Below are 18,694 nucleotides of genomic sequence, written 5' to 3' on the forward strand. Positions count from 1 at the left end.
GGATAGAGGCGGGGAAAGTTTTAGATACTCCGGCTGATATTTAGACTTCAGCTATGACATTCTACCAGAACCTTCTATCTGTCCCACCACAGTCTTTGGACCCCACTCGTTCTGATATCATTCCCAGGCTTTTGACGGTGGATGATAATATGGAACTAAATTGTCCCCCTTCGATTTATGAGGTACTGGAGGTGGTCTTTTGCATGGATGCTGACAGTATAGCAGGCCCAGAGGGCTTCACAGCCCTATTCTTCTAGTATTGTTGGGATATTATTAAAGAGGATGTTTATAGAGTAGTATTGGATTTTTTTATGGTGGTCATCTTCCTCGCGGTTTTTCTACTACTACAATTATCTTACTCCCAAAGAGGGACAGTACTTGTAGATGGATCGATTTTAGACCCATCAGTTTATGTACGGTGTTCAACAAGCTTATTACTAAGCTTCTGAACACTCGATTGAGTACATTGCTACCACGTATTATCTCTCCATAGCAGAGTGGTTTTATCCCTAGTAGATTGATTGGGGACAATATCTTATTGGCGCAGGAGCTACTCCATATGTTGGATGATAGAGTGCAAGGGAGTAACACTATGCTGAAGCTATACATGGCTAAGGCATATGACCGTGTAGATTGAGGCTTCATCTATTTTGTACTAGAGGCATTTGGATTTGATCATATCTGGATCGATAGGATCAGGAGTTGCATTTTGGACTGTCATTTCTTTGTACTCATAAATGGTCAACCATGTCATTTTTCTCCCTCTTCACGAGGGCACAGAGAGGGCGATCCTATTTCACCATCACTGTTTATCATTGTTGTCAATTACCTCTCTCGCTTGCTCACTCAGAGGTTTCAGGAGTTTCCTAGTATGTGGTACCAGCATGGAGATAGTACTCTTGTCTCGCATCTTTCATTTGCGGATGATATGATTATATTCACCAACAGTCAGAAATAGTCTATCAGGAAGGTTCTCGATTGTCTAGAGCATTATGAGGGAGTTTCTGGTCAGTTGGTAAATAGGGACAAGAGTGGACTCGTACTACCCAAACGGGCATCTATTAGTCAGATCAGACGTTTGGAGATTTTGAGTGGATTTCAACACCAGCGACAGCCTTTCACTTATCTAGGGTTCCCTTTATTTCAGGGGACCAAGAGGAGCTTCATTTATGATGACATTATCCAGAAGATTAGGGATAGGATCTCAAGTTGGGCCTCACGACTACTAGCCCCTGGTGGCTGCATTACTCTGCTAAAGTTGGTAATTTCTTCTATACCACTGCATCTTCTTCAGATCATGCAGCCTCCTAAGGCTGTACTGAAGAAACTTGATAGAAGTTTAAAATGATAAAGTCATGTCACCTTTTAAACTTACCAAAATAAAGATAGGATGACAATTGACAGTTAGCATTTTCATTTGCACGTGGCTGGAGGTGGAAATATAATATCATACCACTTTGAAAAAAAAAAATTATATACATACACGTGTACCCAAGAGAAAGCTGAAGTGTTATAATGGATTTCAACTGGGATAGCAGTATTTGGATATGGTTAAATCATTTTCCAAGTTAAGATAATCATGATTAAATAAAATATTATATTCCTTTCCTAAAACTAACTTTGATATAAGGATTTCAATTTTTTTTAAATGAATTGATATTATTCAGTCTTTTTAAAATTAGATTAGAGATAAACATGAGAATATTATAATCTTTTGTTGAACTTCATTTTAAATTTGATGGACTCAAGATGGCGAGAACTTCATGGTAAATTTTTATACCATGTCATTCTACGACACGATACTCCCAACAGGTAATGAGTAAAATCATGGTTTTGCATCATCTTTCATTGTACGAGAGAATAAGCACATTTAAAAGGCATCTGATAACATCCTCTCATGGTTGATGACTTCGCACAACATCAGAAAAGCTCGAATATACTCATGTGGATTTTTTGTTGCTTTCTTGAAGAACTTGATGTCATGATAGTTCTATAAAAGATTTATAACATTAGGTTTAATATGGAAATTAGCTTGTCCAAGAAGTGGCTAGATAATTAAAGATTGCACTGGTACAGGAACTGGATTTACATAATCCTCGATGAAAATTCGGCCCCTCGTTGGTGATGTCTCTGTTGATCTTCTGGTGATGGTTGAATTGGATTTTGTGTCTAATTCTCAAACATTGCCCTTATTTATCTTTGTTATCTTATATGTTGTCTGAATGTTCTTTCGATCTTGGGATCTAATGGTAGGAGCTTGATTTCTTCAAACTGTTGACAACATGAAAGAAGTAAAACAAAATTAACTTATGTAGTGTTATGAATATTCTAAACAAAAGAAAAAAAATCAAATCTAATATAAACTACTAAACTAAAAAAAAAATTGTTATTCCAACAAGAGAGACAAAAAATTGTTCGAATGAAACTCGCAAGTGTACAAGGTCGTTGGCATGTAAAAATGTGATGAGTTGAGTTATCATTCCAAGAAGAATAACTGTTAATTCTAAAATACCAATTTCCACCAAATTCGATCCATACAACACAATATAATTGGTTGATTTGTACTTATTCTAAACTAAACTTAAAATACTGTAAAAGATTGTTCTTATCAAAAAATGAGATTAATGTTTGGATTTCTGAATCCTCTTATCAATGCTATTTCCAATTCTAGGCCCTATATAAAGTAGTATTTTTCTAGTGTTAATGACAATCGATAATCCAATTTAATTTAACATTCTTTTTCGAGATATATTAAACCTATATTTGATCCGATCCGATCCAATCCGATTCGATCCGATCTTATTCCTTGTCCGAATTCATATAAAAAAGCATGCATTAATTCACATAATTTATCACACAGATTGCACACGCTATAATTATTATTCCTAATTTGCCTGTGTTAAACATGCAATTTTCTGCCTATTGTGAGTCTCCCAACACTACAAAATGACAGCAAGTTATCTAAATAGTGGCGAATAATTCAAAACACACAATAAATGTAATAATTATGCATAATAATCAAAAAAAACCAAGAAATAACTAAATTAACGAGTCTTGAATTAAAAACAACTAATAAGGTTCTTTATCCATCCAGTTGAAAGAAAAACTTAGCCTAACATATTTATAGTTGAATTACACAAGAGAAATTGAATTGATATCACATGGAAACAAGAAGGAATGAAGAAATAGAAAAGAAAAAATCTACGTTCTTGGCTTGAATCTTTGATTATATGTTATGAATCTTCCATCTCCTTATGTATTTTACTTTGATTTACCCTTTAGACTTGTTATTCATATTCAAAATATGTAGAATATGTGTAGAATTAGGTCAAATGGAGGTTGGCATTCTAGATGTGTTAGGTCTTATAAAAGATGCCAGTATATCATACCAAAATTTGTCAAACAAGAAAATGAAAGAAATCTTTCTCCCATTCTGAAAGCTATGCGTACACATGGAATCATTTGAGTTTACGCATTGTAGAATGATTTTAGCTTCAGTTGGGATCTCACATTTTGGAGCCAATTGTGCAAATTGGTCCTTGAACTTTTCACAATACATTTTTGTTCCTTTTTACTTGTGACTTCGTCCCTTTAGCTTCCAATTGCCTCCAATTGAGTTTGTAGCATCTTTACTCTTCAATTTATGTCACAATGCAACTGTTATCATACAATTGAAAAAGCCTTAGCTTAGATGCCGAGCTACGCTAAATTTATAAAGGACATATCGTCATTACTAAAATAATAATCCACGAGTTCAAGGATAATAACAAAGTTATTCAACAAGTGGATAGTTTCAGCATTATTACATTTGCAAGAACCCTATCCTAAACTAATAACGCTAATTGTTATTTAAAGGAGGGTTGAACTTTAAAGCTCCTAATAAATTTCAATTCAAAGTACAAGTATATCTAAAAAGTAGCAAAGATATTGGAAGAATTTTACCTAGATGAACTTCAAGGTGGTGCCATCTCAATAGAGAGACAAAGTTTATCCCTTAAAAGTTTAGTGAAATAGAATAAGTGGAAGGCCATAATAGAGTTAAATGATTGTGAGGAACTTGTGAAACACATGACACTTGTATGAGCTTTCAACAGTAACATTACAAGGAATAACTGGTTCAAATATCTCATGTTACTTGCAATTTTAATGATACTTTGTGAAAATTATACTATGGGTAGATTCAAATCGAAATATGTCTAAACCTAATGCAAAAGTATTTATAGTTCGAATTTGTGATCAATATAATCTTGAACAAGTGGAAATTTGTTATATTTTGTTTAGTAATTATATTGGTAAAGAGGTTTAGACAAATAATTATCAATGAAAAAAATTGAAGTAAGGTCACCATAGAAGGAAATTGGCGAAGAGACAAAATAAGCGAACGCGATGGCATGGGCTATATGCTATGTGATTGCATGGCTATACTCTGGAAATGCAAATTATTTTTGCTTCGTACCAAGTGGTCGCTTAGCTATCAAAACTAGCCATTATGCCATTTTTCAACTTTGATATTTTTGTGATTTAAAAAAAAAAATCATAACTTTTCAAGAAATTTTGGCACTAATTCATAGATTATGAATGGAAAGTTGAATGGAAAGTTGTAAATAAGTGATAGATTCAGTTACCAACATTAAAAAAAATCAACAATGAAAAACACATTTGAGTGCCATTATTCCAAATTCTCACACACATAACAAGTTTTTGGAAGAAATCATAATTGCTAGAGTGTTTTTTCTTAAATGCTTGTTTAAATTCTACAACCCGTTTGTCGGTAATCCTTTTAAGCAAGCTAAATTTTAAAAAGGGAGCCACTTTTTACATCCATGATTGTTCTATGTTCATCAAATTCTATATCTATCTCTATTAAAATATTTAAATTTGAAAATTACTATTTTCATCCACGTTACATTCCAATTTTGTCCTTATTAAATTCATTCATTTAAACACTATAAATCCAAATAAATCTTATACATTCATCCCACTCTAAATATATCCCTAATACAATTTCAAAATTTTAAAAATCACTATATTCATTCCTATTATATATAACGTCAAACTTTTCACAATTCAATAATTAATTTAATGGACCAATTATTATAAAACGAGATTTTTATGAACCATAAACTCCTATAATCATTGCCATTTTCAATGTGACATTGACTATGCATAAAATTATACACTCCATTTTATGAAAAAGTAGCAGATTTATCTTTTGGATGAAGTAATTAGTAGAGTTTAAATTGTACATAATAAAATAAATTTTATAAAAGTCAATTAAAGGCAAAGAGCAGAAGGAATTAGTCAATAAAATTTTAACCCGATTAGAGATACATAAATTGTAACATTAGGATTCAGAAACTCTTTTTTTGTTCGCCACTTGTTGTTATTGATTTTACATAGGTATCATTCTCAAAAATCCGCTGGTAATAAATATGTTAGGAGGCAAGTCACCATTTACGTAAGGCAAATTGTGTCCTACAAAACATGTTATGGTTACTCGATGTGACTCCTCGTGCTCACATTTTTGTAAGTAGTTGAAGACTTTGGTAATAAATAATTTGAAACTTTAATTAATTATATACACAAAAGTTAAATCTATATTATTTTAAATATCACATCAAGTGAAAATTATTTTTTGGACGATTTTAAATATATTATAATTCAATTATTTTAACAGTGCCCTACTTTTCGCTTTTCAGTATGTAATAAATATTATAAAATTATTGTCATGCATGAATTTTGTGGTATTAGTTGTCAATTAATTAACATTCACATTAATCTAGACTCAATGAATTTTGACTTGATTAATCTTGATAGGCATAAATCAAAGTTATTATAGATGAATTTATTTCTATTCATGTATCTAAGAATTTTAATGAGTATTTAAATTAAATTTTAATGGGTAAGGTGGATTAGACAAATAATTATCAATGAAGAAAGAAAGAATTAATGTAAGATCAAAATAGAAGAAAATTGGCGAAGAGATAAAATATGCCCTTCTTTGGCCTCCGTTATAATGAGATTTTGGGAAAAATATATATTTTGGAATAGTAATTTTTGAAAGAATATGTGATTAAAAAAGAAGGAAAAGTTTTTTGTTTACTTGCGGTATTATTTTATTAAACAATGTGTGATTCAAAAAGAAGAGGTATAAATGTATTAGAATTTTAATGGAGACCAAATAAGGGCTAAGCCAATGTGATCGCATGGGCCATATGCCATGTGATTACATGGCTATATTTTGGAAATGCAGACTATTTTTTATTTGTACCATGGGATTGCTTAGTTATCAAAACTAGCTGATGTGAATCGGCATAGCAGTGTTGGTGACGAAAACCCACAACTAAATTGAAACCAAATGCAAGAAAGCCAATAAAACCAAGGTTTTGGATTTGACCCAAAAACAATGAACCAAGCAACCAACAAACAACAATTTGCCGACATCTTGATCATACAATTAGTGAATCTCACCATGATTTGTGAACACCACAAGAAAAGTGATTTCTTGATAAGTTCAAATTGTTCAATGAAGAACAAAAAAAGTGGAAATAAACAGCCCCTTGTATAAATTCTCTCAAATATCAAAGTTGTTCCTAATGAAAAATGAATAAACCTATTTATACTAAACCCTAGAAGCTAGTTCAAAACAGAATTAATGTTTAAAGATTATAAAAATATCAACGGGAATAAAATTCTAGCTTAATTAGGTAACTCGCGAAAAAGGAAAAAACGCGTCTTGATTTATAACCATGCGGTTGCATGGTTCTTCCTTGTGCGGTCGCATGGAACAACTCAATTCTGCCTCTTGATTCTCAACAAGGCACCATGCCGTCGCATTCCCTTTTAAGCTATGTAGTCGCAAAGTTTAAATTTCAACCCCTCTTTTTCATGTGCAGAATTTCATGACAATTCCGAATTGTACTTATAGTCGAAAATTCGACACCCGAGTTGAAAGTTATGCCCGATTTAATCCACGCTGCTCGTTTTTCCATATATCATCCAAAACTTGAATACAATGCGCCAAACATGGTTTTGCTTTCATGACCAATATGTAAATTGTTATTTGACGTGTACACTACATCTTTTAGAACTCCATAGCTCGAACAAGTAATTTTCTTGGTTTTATTAACCATTCGAGATCTCGAAGTTAGCTTTAGGTTCTTCCCAACAATCATCAAATCCTTGGTAGTTTGTGACCTATCTCGGATCACATCATAGCTATTAGGTCATTTTTAAAAATTTTATATTTTGGTGATTTTCATAAAAAATCACAACTTTTCAAGAAATGTCAGCACTAATTCATAGATTAGGAATGGAAAGCTATAAACAAATGACAGATTTAGTTGCTAGCATTAAAAAAAATAAAATTAAAAATAAATTAACAATCAAAATCACATTTGAGTGTTATTATTCCAAATTTTGATATATATTCAAACTTTATTGTGTTTTTCAAACTTTTGGAATAAATTACAATTGCTTGAGTGTTTTCGTATTGAATGCTTGTTTCAATGCTATAACCCATTTGTCAGTGAATTCTTTTAAGCATTCTAAAATTTTTAGAAGGGAAAAATAGCAACAATTACGTGCTCAAGCCTTTTGTTATTGCAATTGTCTGTGTTCTCATCTCTTATTTCTTATATTTACCAACGAGAGATAACGATGATCTCATTAAATTTGACAATCAGTAAAGAGGGAATGACTATCCTAGTTTTTTAAAAGGTTAAGAATGAATTAGACCAGAAATTGAATAGGAGTAAATCTACTACTTCAATGAGTTGTTGAAGACGAAGTGTAAAAGATAAAAACCAATAAAAAGGTCAAGTCGGCTAAACCTTAAAAAATAAAAGAGAGCTACTATTTACATTTTTGATTGTTATTATTCTTCACATTCTATGTCTATCCCTATTAAGATATTAAAATTTCTAAAAATTATTACTTTCATCCACGTCACATTACAATTTTGTCCTTATTAAATTAATTTATTTATACACTATAAATCCAAATAAATTTTATATATTCATCCTACTCTAAATACATCTCTAATACAATTTCAGAATTCTAAAAAAAAATCACTATATTCATCCCTATTATATATAACATCAAACTTTTCACAATTCAATTATTAATTTTACGGACCAAATATTATAAATTGTACACAATAAAATAAATTAAAATAAAAGTCAATTGAAGGTGTTGACCACCAAACTTCGATCTCATGAGATTTGTCCTGGGGCCCATCTCTATCAGGTGCGAGTTCGGATCTTCCGCAACTCGGATTCGACCCGCCGTAACCTCTGAAAACATCATAATTATCCCCTGTCACACCAACCTCTCAAATCAATACACTTGTCAGGAGTGACATCACCACTGCCCAAACCGACCAATCTAAAGCCTAGACTCTTAAGTCCCTTGCAGGTCATCATTACCTAAAGAAAATATTGACACATGGCTGCCGACCTCGTCGACCAATCACAAGAGAATTTGACGACCCGAGTTCCGAGTTCGGCACTGTAGCTAATTTAACTGATTTGATGTAATTTCAGCTAAAGCCATGTATAAATAATGGAGTAGAAGTTTTGTAAAGGGGATGGACAAGAAAAAAGATCATAATCCGATCACATCTTCTTTATATATTTCACGATCTGATTTAGCAATAGATCGACCTTTTTCTTAAAGTTGGCTCGAAATTAGCCTTGCAAATTTCGACTTCAACAGTTTGGCGCTAGAAGAAGGTCCCCAATTGTGAAAAATAGCCCCACTATCCCCACAAAACTTGAGAACCATGAGTCACAGCTCCAATTCTAGAAATTCGTCTCACACCCAACCTCATGAAACGAATACTCCACCAAGTTCTCCACGACGGAAAGACCAACAAATGACCGCCATGAGGGAAGCCCTGGAAAAACTAACAAATGTAGTGGGATGATTAGAACGAAACCAAGCCCACTTGTCCCGGCCAAATATCGAGGTGGAATCCCCTACAAGGACAAGGGCAAGACGTCTCTTCACCAGAAGAACTCTCCACTTTTCAAGAGGAGAATCCTCAAGCAGCCAAACTGACGAAGTCAAAAGTAAGGATCTCTCGGCAAGGAGGACCGGTAGCGTATTCAATAGGTTGGGGACCCAGCACCCGCTAACCCCTACACGAGGACAGGCTAGTTTCGACCTTAAACATCCTCTGGAACAGACAGAACCCGAGCTGAGCGCTAAAAAGGCGCATCGCTGAGCTAGAGACCAAAAATGAAGGTGGCACTAAAGACTATCTCATCAAGCGACATTCCCCATTTACTGAGGATGTCCTCATAGAACCATTGCCCAAAAAATTAAAGATTCCTAGATGTCCACGTACGAGGGAGATGGAGACCCCCTTAGCCACCTTGACAAGTACACCTCATGGATGGAGCTGCAGGGGACAAGCGATGCCATCATGTACCGGGCATTCCCTCTAACTTTGGGAGACAAAGCTCAAAGGTGGAGACTGCACCAGAGGTCGGTAAAAAATTGGAACGACCTGACTACAACATTTTAGCACAGTTCATGGGCTCTAAAGCCAAAACCACTCCTAAGGAACGGTTAGTAAGTATCAAACAAGGAAAGAGTGAACCCCTCAAAGGCTACTTGAGCAGGTTCAACAAACAATCCATGGAAGTATAAAAAATATCCGATGATGTCGCGCTCATGGCAGTACTGGCCAGTCTAAGACCCAGAACAAGATTCTGGTTGTCAGTACACGAGGACGGCCCAAGAACCTATCACGAGTTCCTGAACCAAGCTGAAAAATACATAAGTGTTGAAGAAGCAACCTCTGATCAAGAGGATGCCAGGTGCGATCCTAAACTTAGCAATACGGCAAAAGAGAAAAAGCCGAATAACAATCCTCAGCACGAAAGAAAGAAGGATAGGAGAGAAAGAGAACATCACAATGCTTAGCTGCACAAATTTCAAGAATACCACTCACTCAAAGCCTTCTTGGAAGAAGTATTCATGCAAACTAGTGAAAAAGAGGCATTCCGCAAACCGGTGACCCATAAAAGCGGGCAGGCAAGACACCACCAAGGGCGATATTACCGATATCACATGATGGTGTGTCATGACACTGATAACTACCGAGAATTGAAGGAGGAAATTGAGTCCTTAATTCGAAGAGGTCGGCTACAAGAGTTTGTTGCCGAACCAAAAATGGACCAACCTCCTCCGCCACAACCATTGCTACAAGGACCTCCTGCGTGAGCTCAGTAGACAATTCACAATCGTAATCCACCCCCGTGCACCGAAATCAAAATGATGGTCTGAGGAAACCAGTATATAGAGGGATCTAGAAGGGCGAGACGAAGACAAGCCTAAAATGCCTGGATCATGCCAAACTACGAAGATCAAACCCCTCAGATCGGCACGGACCCTGAATAGTTTTGGTTCACAGAGGAAGATTCTCAAGGAGTCCTCTAGAACTAAAGTGACGCCCTAGTGGTCACCATGCTAGTTGCCGGGGTGAATGTTCATAGGACATTAGTGGATAATGGGAGTTCGGTCAACATACTATATTTACGGACTTTGAGGCAGTTAGAAATATCCGAACGCTACCTTCAACCATACTAAAGGAAATTGCAAGGGTTTTTCGGAGACCCTATTAAGGCCCGAGGTCAGATCGTTCTTATTGTAGAGTTGGGTGAAGCCCCTCATCAAAGAAGAATTCTAGCGGATTTCATGGTAGTCGATCTGTCATCCAACTACAACGCAATATTAGGACGGCCCATATTGCACGAGCTAAAAGCCGCCACATCAATCTATCATTACTGTATGAAGTTCCCTACCCCTCATAGGACCGAGATAGTCCCAGGAGACCAAGCTGGGTCCAGAGCATGCAATATAGACCTACCCAAACCTCAGGTTAACATGCTAAGGGACATGGCAAATACACAAGATGGGAAAGCCAAATTGAAGAGACCAATTGTGGCGGATCTCTCTGAGATCGGTATAACTGAGAAACATTTCAAGCGACCTACAGATGACCAATTATCCTTTGACGAAAAAGAGGCAGATCCACATCCCTACCCCGGAGTCCTCCAGAGTAACCATCCCAAAAGTCTTAGTGGATACGGGAAGTGCTCTCAACATTCTCTTCAACAACACCCTCAAGTAGATGGGTATACCTACCAACTTCCTACGACCATGCTCAAATATGATCCTTAGACTATGCGGAGCCTGATCTCAGCTAAAGTATCGATCGAATTCAAAGTTGAGTCTGGATCGTTACCCCGTCAAGTAAAGACAAACTCCGAGTTCATGGTGTTCGATACTCCGTTGCCTTAAGACGCCGTTATAGGGCAACCATTGATATTCAGTTTGAAAGCAGTGGTGTCACTATACCACTATTCAATTAAATTTCCCACTCTCCATGGTGTGGGAGAAGTCAAAGGAAACAGAGAGCCTGCCGACACATGTCAATTGAAAGCCTACGATCGCCATCTACGCAACTTCCCAGGATTGCATATGGCTCATGTATGGGATTTCGAACTCAGTTCACTAGACCCGTGGATCAAAATCGAAGGGGAAAAACCCGTCGAAGGGATGGAAGGAGTCCAAGTTTGTACCAATAACTCATCAAAAGAACTGAAATCGGATGCGAGTTGGAACCCTCCATCCGAAGTGAAATTGTGGCTTTTCTCAAACAGAACCTTGATGTCTTTTCCTAGGACTACGAGGACATGAGAGGAATATACCCCAAAATTTCCTGCAACAAATTGCAGTAGACCCCTTAGTTCAGCCGAAACAGCAAAAACGATAGCCCCTGAACCCCAAAGATATGAAGCACTCAACAAGGAGGTGAAGAAACTGTTGCATAGCGGTTTCCTTCGAGAGGTGAAATATCCAAAGTGGGTCGTAAACCCGATTTTTATAAAAAAAGCACAATGAATATTGGAGGGTATCCATAGACTTCACCGACCTCAACAAAGCATGCCCCAAAGATAGTTTTTCTCTACCAAGAATAGATCAAATGGTAGACGCCACTGTAGGACACGAACTACTCAGCTTCATAGATGCGTACTCCGGCTACAATCAGATACCAATGTATGACCCAGATCAGGAACATACCTCGCTTGTGACTGACTGAGGTCTTTGCTGCTACAAAGTAATGCCCTTTGAACTAAAAAACACCGGGGCCACCTATCAACGACTTGTGAACTCCATGTTTTCCCAGCAGATCAAAAAAGCAATGGAAGTATATGTTGACGACATGTTGGTCAAAAGTGCCAAGGCCAAAGACCACTGTCTGCACCTGGCTGAGATGTTCAATATCCTAAGAACATGTGGAATGAAGTTGAACCCAAAGAAATGTGTCTTCGGGGTCAGCTCCAAAAGATTCCTAGGTTACATTGTAGATAATTGAGGAATCGAGGCTAACCTCGAAAAAATATGAGCTGTTATCCAAATGAAGCCTCCAACCAAATCTAGAGAGGTGCAAAGTTTATCCGAGAAGATCGCCGCCCGAGTTTGAATGGACCGAGGAATGCTAAGAACCCTTTAACGAGTTAAAAAGATAGCTAGCCCAGCCTCCACTGCTCTCAAAACCAAAGGCAAGCGATATCCTGTAACTATATCTCTCTATTTCAAAATACGTCATTAGTGCCGTACTGACCCGAGAGGAGGCCGACTTTCAGAACCCAGTCTATTATGTAAGCAAGGTACTCCACGAAGCAGAGCTTCGATACTTGCCCGTGCAAAATTTGGCATTCGCCCTGTTAATGGCAGCACGGAAACTTAGGCCATATTTCTTGGAACATCCCATTGAAGTCCTCACTAACTCTCCATTGAGACAAATGTTACAAAGGCTCGACACTTCAGGTCGGATGGTAAAATAGGCGGTGGAGCTCGGACAATTCGACATAAAGTACACATCCCACTCCTCCATCAAGAACCAAGCCCTCGCCAACTTTATCTCTGAGTTCTACAAAGTGCCAGCCGAAGAACCGCCAAAAGAAACACCTTGGGAACTTTATGTTTACGGGTCATCTACCGAAGAATGATTCGGGGCTGGCATTGTATTGATCAGCCAAGAGCAATGCATATTATGTGAAGCTCTACCGTTTGACTTCAAGGCATCAAATAATGAGGCTGAATGCGAAGCTCTCATCGCCAGAGTAAGGATGGCCTTAGGGTTGGGAATCCCTAGACTAATCATACACAATGATTCCCAGCTAGTCGTGAATCAGATCAATGGTGTGTATTAGGTGAAAGAAGAAAGAATGGACAATTACCTACAAGTTGCAAGGAAAGAGCTCGAATGCTTCAATACCATCCAAATCAAGCAAATCTCCTGATCTCAGAATGGCAACGCCGATGCCCTGGCTCGCCTAGTAACCAGTGAAGGAATTGAAGAATTCGATAGCATCCCCGCGAGAAGAATATCCCTACCCGCCACCGAATTGGCCGAAGTGGCCCTTATGATATTAGATCCCAAACCAACCAGGCAGGACAAGATCATCACACCAGTAGAGTGAAAAATGCCTCGAAAACTCAGTAAAAGCCAGAAAGCTCTGAATCAGGTCGACCAGATACACTCTCATCAATAATGTCCTCTACAAGCTGGGATATTCTACACCCTTGCTCAGATGCTTGAGTAAAGAAGAAGCCCAACACGCCTTGTGAGACATCACGAAGGAATATGCGAAAATCGTTTCGGTGGGCAATCCTTGGCCCACAAGATCATACGTCAAGGATACTTCTGGCCTGAAATAAGACGTGATGCCCTCGAATTCGTTAAAAGATACGACAAGTGCCAGCATCTTGCCCCTATCATAAACACTCCACCGTGCAAACTGAACCCGGTGACAGCACCCTGGCCCTTTGCGAAATGGGGGGTCGACCTGATTGGACCTATGCCCACTAGAAGGGGAGATGTGAAATTCGCAATCGTTGCAATGGATTATTTCACTAAATAGGCCGAGGCCGAACCACTTGCTAAGATCACCGAACAAAAAATGACAGACTTTCTTTGGAAATCCATCATTTGCAGGCTCGGTATACCTCAATCTATTGTAACTAACAATGGAAAACAGTTCGACAACACCCACCTTTCAGACTTCTACGAAGAGTTCGGCATCAAGAAACATTTCTCAGCTCCGAACCATCCACAGGAAAATGGCCAAGTTGAAGCCATCAACAAAATCATTAAACACAAATTGAAAGCAAAACTTGATGTATTTAAAGGAGGATGAGCCGAAGAACTCCCTAGTGTGATGTGGTCTTATTGTACTACTACAAGGACAAGTATGGGAGAAACCCCATTCTCACTAGCTTTCAGTGTGGAGGTAGTGATCCCACTGGAGGTCAGCGTTCCCTTACTTCGCATTACTGCCTGTGACGAAGAAAAGAACCATATGGCTCTTCGTACGAAACTCAACCTCGTCGAAGAAAAGAGGAACAATGCTAAACTCAAAAATACAGTTTACAAGCAATGAAACCCCAAGTAATACAACAAGAAAGTACGAAGGGTGTTTCTCGCCACAAGGGAGGCTAGCAGTGGATGCCTGGGACCGAACTGGGAGGATCCCTATCTGGTAACAAAGATCCTACTAAGAGGGGCGTATGAACTGAAAGTCCTGAGGAGTAGACCTCTACCCCATCCCTGGAGCGCTAAACACCTTAGGCAATATCACCAGTGAATGTGAAGAGTCCATGACATGCGAATCCGCTTGTAATGCTAACCATATCAATAAAAAGGACTTTGTTTTGAACATTCAATTCAGCATCTGGTCAAAATTTCACAAAGCCCTGCTTCATATGCAGGCCGAGCTAAGGTTGTATGTGCTATAATACTTAGACGAAATTCCTTCTAAGGAATTCTCAAAAAACCTGCTTCATATGCAGGTCGAGCTAAGGTTGCATGTGCTGCAACACTTAGACGAAAATTTTCCTAAAAAATTCTCCAAAGACCTAGTTCATATGCAAGCAAAGCTAAGGTTGTAGTGCTACAACACTTAAAACGAAATTCCTCCTAAGGAATTCTCCAAAGACCTACTTCATATGCAGGCCAAGCTAAGGTTGCATGTGCTACAACACTTAGACGAAATTCTTCCTAAGGAATTCTCCAAAGACCTGCTTTATATGTAGGCCAAGCTAAGGTTGGATGTGCTGCAACACTTAGATGAAACTCCTCCTAAAGAATTTTCCAAAGACATGTCCCATATGCAGGCCGAGCTAAGGTGTATGTGCTGCAACACTTAGACAAAATCTCTCCTAAGAAATCCAACAGGTCACATGCGCAGGCTGATCTAAGGTCGTAAGCAAGGCGGTAGTTATGCATATCCACCTAAATTCATAATTAAAATGAGATCCCTGTCAAAGAAACCATGTAAAACAGGAAGAGCCATCCATTCTAGACAAATCATCATGAAATATATCAAAAAGAGATCACATTGTAATAACAAGTAGTCAAAGCAACATCTCAAAACACCAAACAATGTCTCCAAAATATTAAAAAGAAATTATCCTAAGAGGGACCAGGGGAAAGAGGATCTTGGAGAACTGGGGTACTGCCCTTAACATCTTGGTCAGTCGGGGATATCCGAACTCTCGCAACAAAAGATAATCTCCGCAGCTCTTCTCTCTGCTCCCCCAGCGCCTCATCCAAGAAAGTGACATCAAAGTGCGACCTCTCTCTCCTCTGGATATGTTTTATCAACTCCTCCAAGGCCACTACGTAGGCATCCTGGGCTAGGGCATCAAACTCTGGAGACTCCCTCCAAATCTCCACAGCCTTGATGACTTAGACTCTGCCTCTTTCACCCTATTCATTGCCTCCCTGGTCCTTATATTAGCCTCTTCTACTTTCTCCATAGCCTCCCTTGTATGAGAATGCTCCACGGCCACCACAACATGCAACTCCTCTGCCCGAGTTCTCTCCCCCTCTGCCTTCTTCCTCTCTACCTCAACTTGCTGGCTGGCTTTTTCACCCCAAGTCTTCAGAACCTTGATCTCCTCCTGTAGCCTCTTTTCAACGTCCAGTCTAACGTTAAGCTCTTCCTCCATCCTGTTCAATTTATCCTCATGCTCCTTCTCCCGAGTAGCAAACTGGGCTCTCTCCCTCTCCATGCCTTGGTAGAGGTTCAGCACTTGGTCCTTGGCTTCCATCATTTTTTTCAAGCTTGGCTTTTAGCTAAACAAAAATCAAAGAAGTCAGTAGGACCCGAGACATTTCATAAATCAGTGAAATTCAAAGTATAAGAGCCCGAATATAGGTAACTTGTCACCCACGGCCATTGTGCACAAAATGGACCGGTGGCTATGGAGTTGAGTAGTAACGATCACCTCTCCAAGCGGCATCTCAACCAAAAAATCCTGCTCCCTCTCATTCCAGCTCCTAGTCAGGAGATTGGCAGAGTCGCACAATGGAGGAGCTAGGGCAGCCGTTGTCTCTTTGGAAGGAAAGGAGCCCGTAAAAAATCCAACAGTATCTCAGGCCTGCGACCTAGTAACCCATCCAAACACGATCTCTACAGGTCGGGACATCTCTCCTGAGATCGAAAAGAGCTTTCAACTGCAATAGAAGGAACAGCAGAGACCGACACCTCGAGGTTCGGTGATGGTAGAATGGGGACAGCCTCCGGAGTGGGAGATGGTAGAGAATGAGAGGCTTCCTAGGCAGAACTCGGTGGGGGTAAAGAGAGCATCCTCTGAGATGGATGGTGTAGCCGAAGTACCAGATCGGGTCCTCTTCAAAGGCGGGACCTATTCTTTAGTTTTTTCAAATCGGCTCTCTATCCAAACTGAGGTCTCATGCCTTTTTCCCTTCACTACTGCTACCGCTACCTCCTTCGCTACCTTGTATCCCAACATTTTCGGATCGTAAACTAAAAAAAAAATAACAATAGACATATAAGTTGATGGCAGTGTTGAAAATCACGCTAGCTTAAGAAGGTAGTGCAACACTTTTACCTGGGCTAGTGGAGGTTGAAGCTGATGGGCGCGCTAAGGTCTGGCCTAAGGCAATTGTCTGGATCAAGCCTACCTTGAATAAATTCGAGTCGAAAATCACGTATTTGCATGACCTTTGCCTTTTGGGAAAAGCCCTTATAGCCTTAGCACGCCTCTGCGTATCCTTGGTCAAGGTGGCCTTCTTGTAATCTACAAAGTAAGAGCACAGGTAGTTAACATCAAATTAATGTCAACTCGGACTTAAGTATCGAGTAAGTGTTGCTTACATAAAGCATGGTAGAATTTGGGGACAACATCCTCCCTATCCACCTCGGCAGGGTAGAACTCCCAATCCCTCGACACATAGAAGAATTCCTCTTTCCACTTCTTAATTGAGGAAGGAATGTTCAGCACTAGAGAACCATCGGTCCTCAGCCTAACACTAGTATACCACTAGCCAGAGCTCCTCCCATCCTCTTTGAAAGTAAATAAGGAGTTGAACTGCTTGACATTGAGCTTGGGATTCCCTAACTGGTCCCATAAAATCAGGGTGGCAATCAAAGTTCGCCACCTATTAGGGCATAGCTGGGTCGAAGCTATACCTTAGAAGGAAAGGAATTTGTGTATAACCCTAAGGATGGGAAGTCTAAGATCGGCTTGTAAAATGATCGAATTCAAAGCTACACATCTTAAGGGTGGCCTATCAGCTCAGTCGGAAGGTTCGGGAATAATCATTATCACCAAGCTAGGCACATTGTACCTGCCACGCCAACTTGCTAGCATATCCCCCATTACAATCGATTTGTAAGAACTGGCTCCCCATTCTTCTAAGTCATTTCCCTTACTACCCCTATGAGACCCTACATCTTCAACTCCCAAGCTCTCCCTTTCTCACTCCATTTTCCCAGGATGAGCTACGGTGACCGGGTTAGCAACTGAGATAGGAACAGGAGTAAAAATTTCCCTACAGGCAGACGACGAACTAGAAGACGGAGGGTCGAAGTCTTCCTATTGGTTCCCCCAAGAACGTACCCTAAACTCGTCCGAACTCATAAGAAAATGCAAACGAGAATGACAAAGGGAGGAAAGCGAAAGAATACCTAGGAACTTGAAAGGCGACCTTACTAAGCGAAGGTGGAAAGACGTATCTGTAAAATTCGCCCACTGCCGTAGGGAGAAAATTCTTAGCTTGAAATGGTTAAATGAAAAGGCAAATGGGAAATTAAAAAGGGAGAGGAAGGCCAAAGGTCTTAGATTTGGGCCGCCTATTGAAAAAGGGAGGGAAAAATCAATGGCCCAAAAGCCCTGTGGCCGAAAAGCTTCCCAAGGAAGTAATCAGAAGTGCTATACAACTCATCCCTGCTGAAACAATGACACTTGGCACTACAATAATTACATTCCTTGGAAAAAGAACCCGCTGAGGAGGCAACGCCCCTAACGTTAGAACTGACCTGGGGGTAACTGTTGACCATCGAACTCCGATCTCATGAGATTTGTCCTGGGGCCCATTTCTATCAGGTGCAAGTTCGGATCTTCCTCAGCTAGGATTTGACCCGCCGTAGCCTCTAAAGACATCATGATTACCCCTTGTCACACCAACCTTTCAAATTAATACACTTGTCAAGAGTGACATTGCCACCGCCCAAAACCACCAATCCAAAGCCCAGAAGCTCAAGTCCCTTGCAGGTTATCATTACTTGGAGAAAACATTGATACATGACCGTCGACCTCGTCGACCAATCACAGGGGAATTCGGCGACCCCGAGTTCTGAACTCGGTA

This window comes from Olea europaea, unplaced genomic scaffold (genome assembly GCF_002742605.1).
Source record: "Olea europaea var. sylvestris unplaced genomic scaffold, O_europaea_v1 scaffold6, whole genome shotgun sequence".
NCBI lineage: Eukaryota > Viridiplantae > Streptophyta > Magnoliopsida > Lamiales > Oleaceae > Olea > Olea europaea.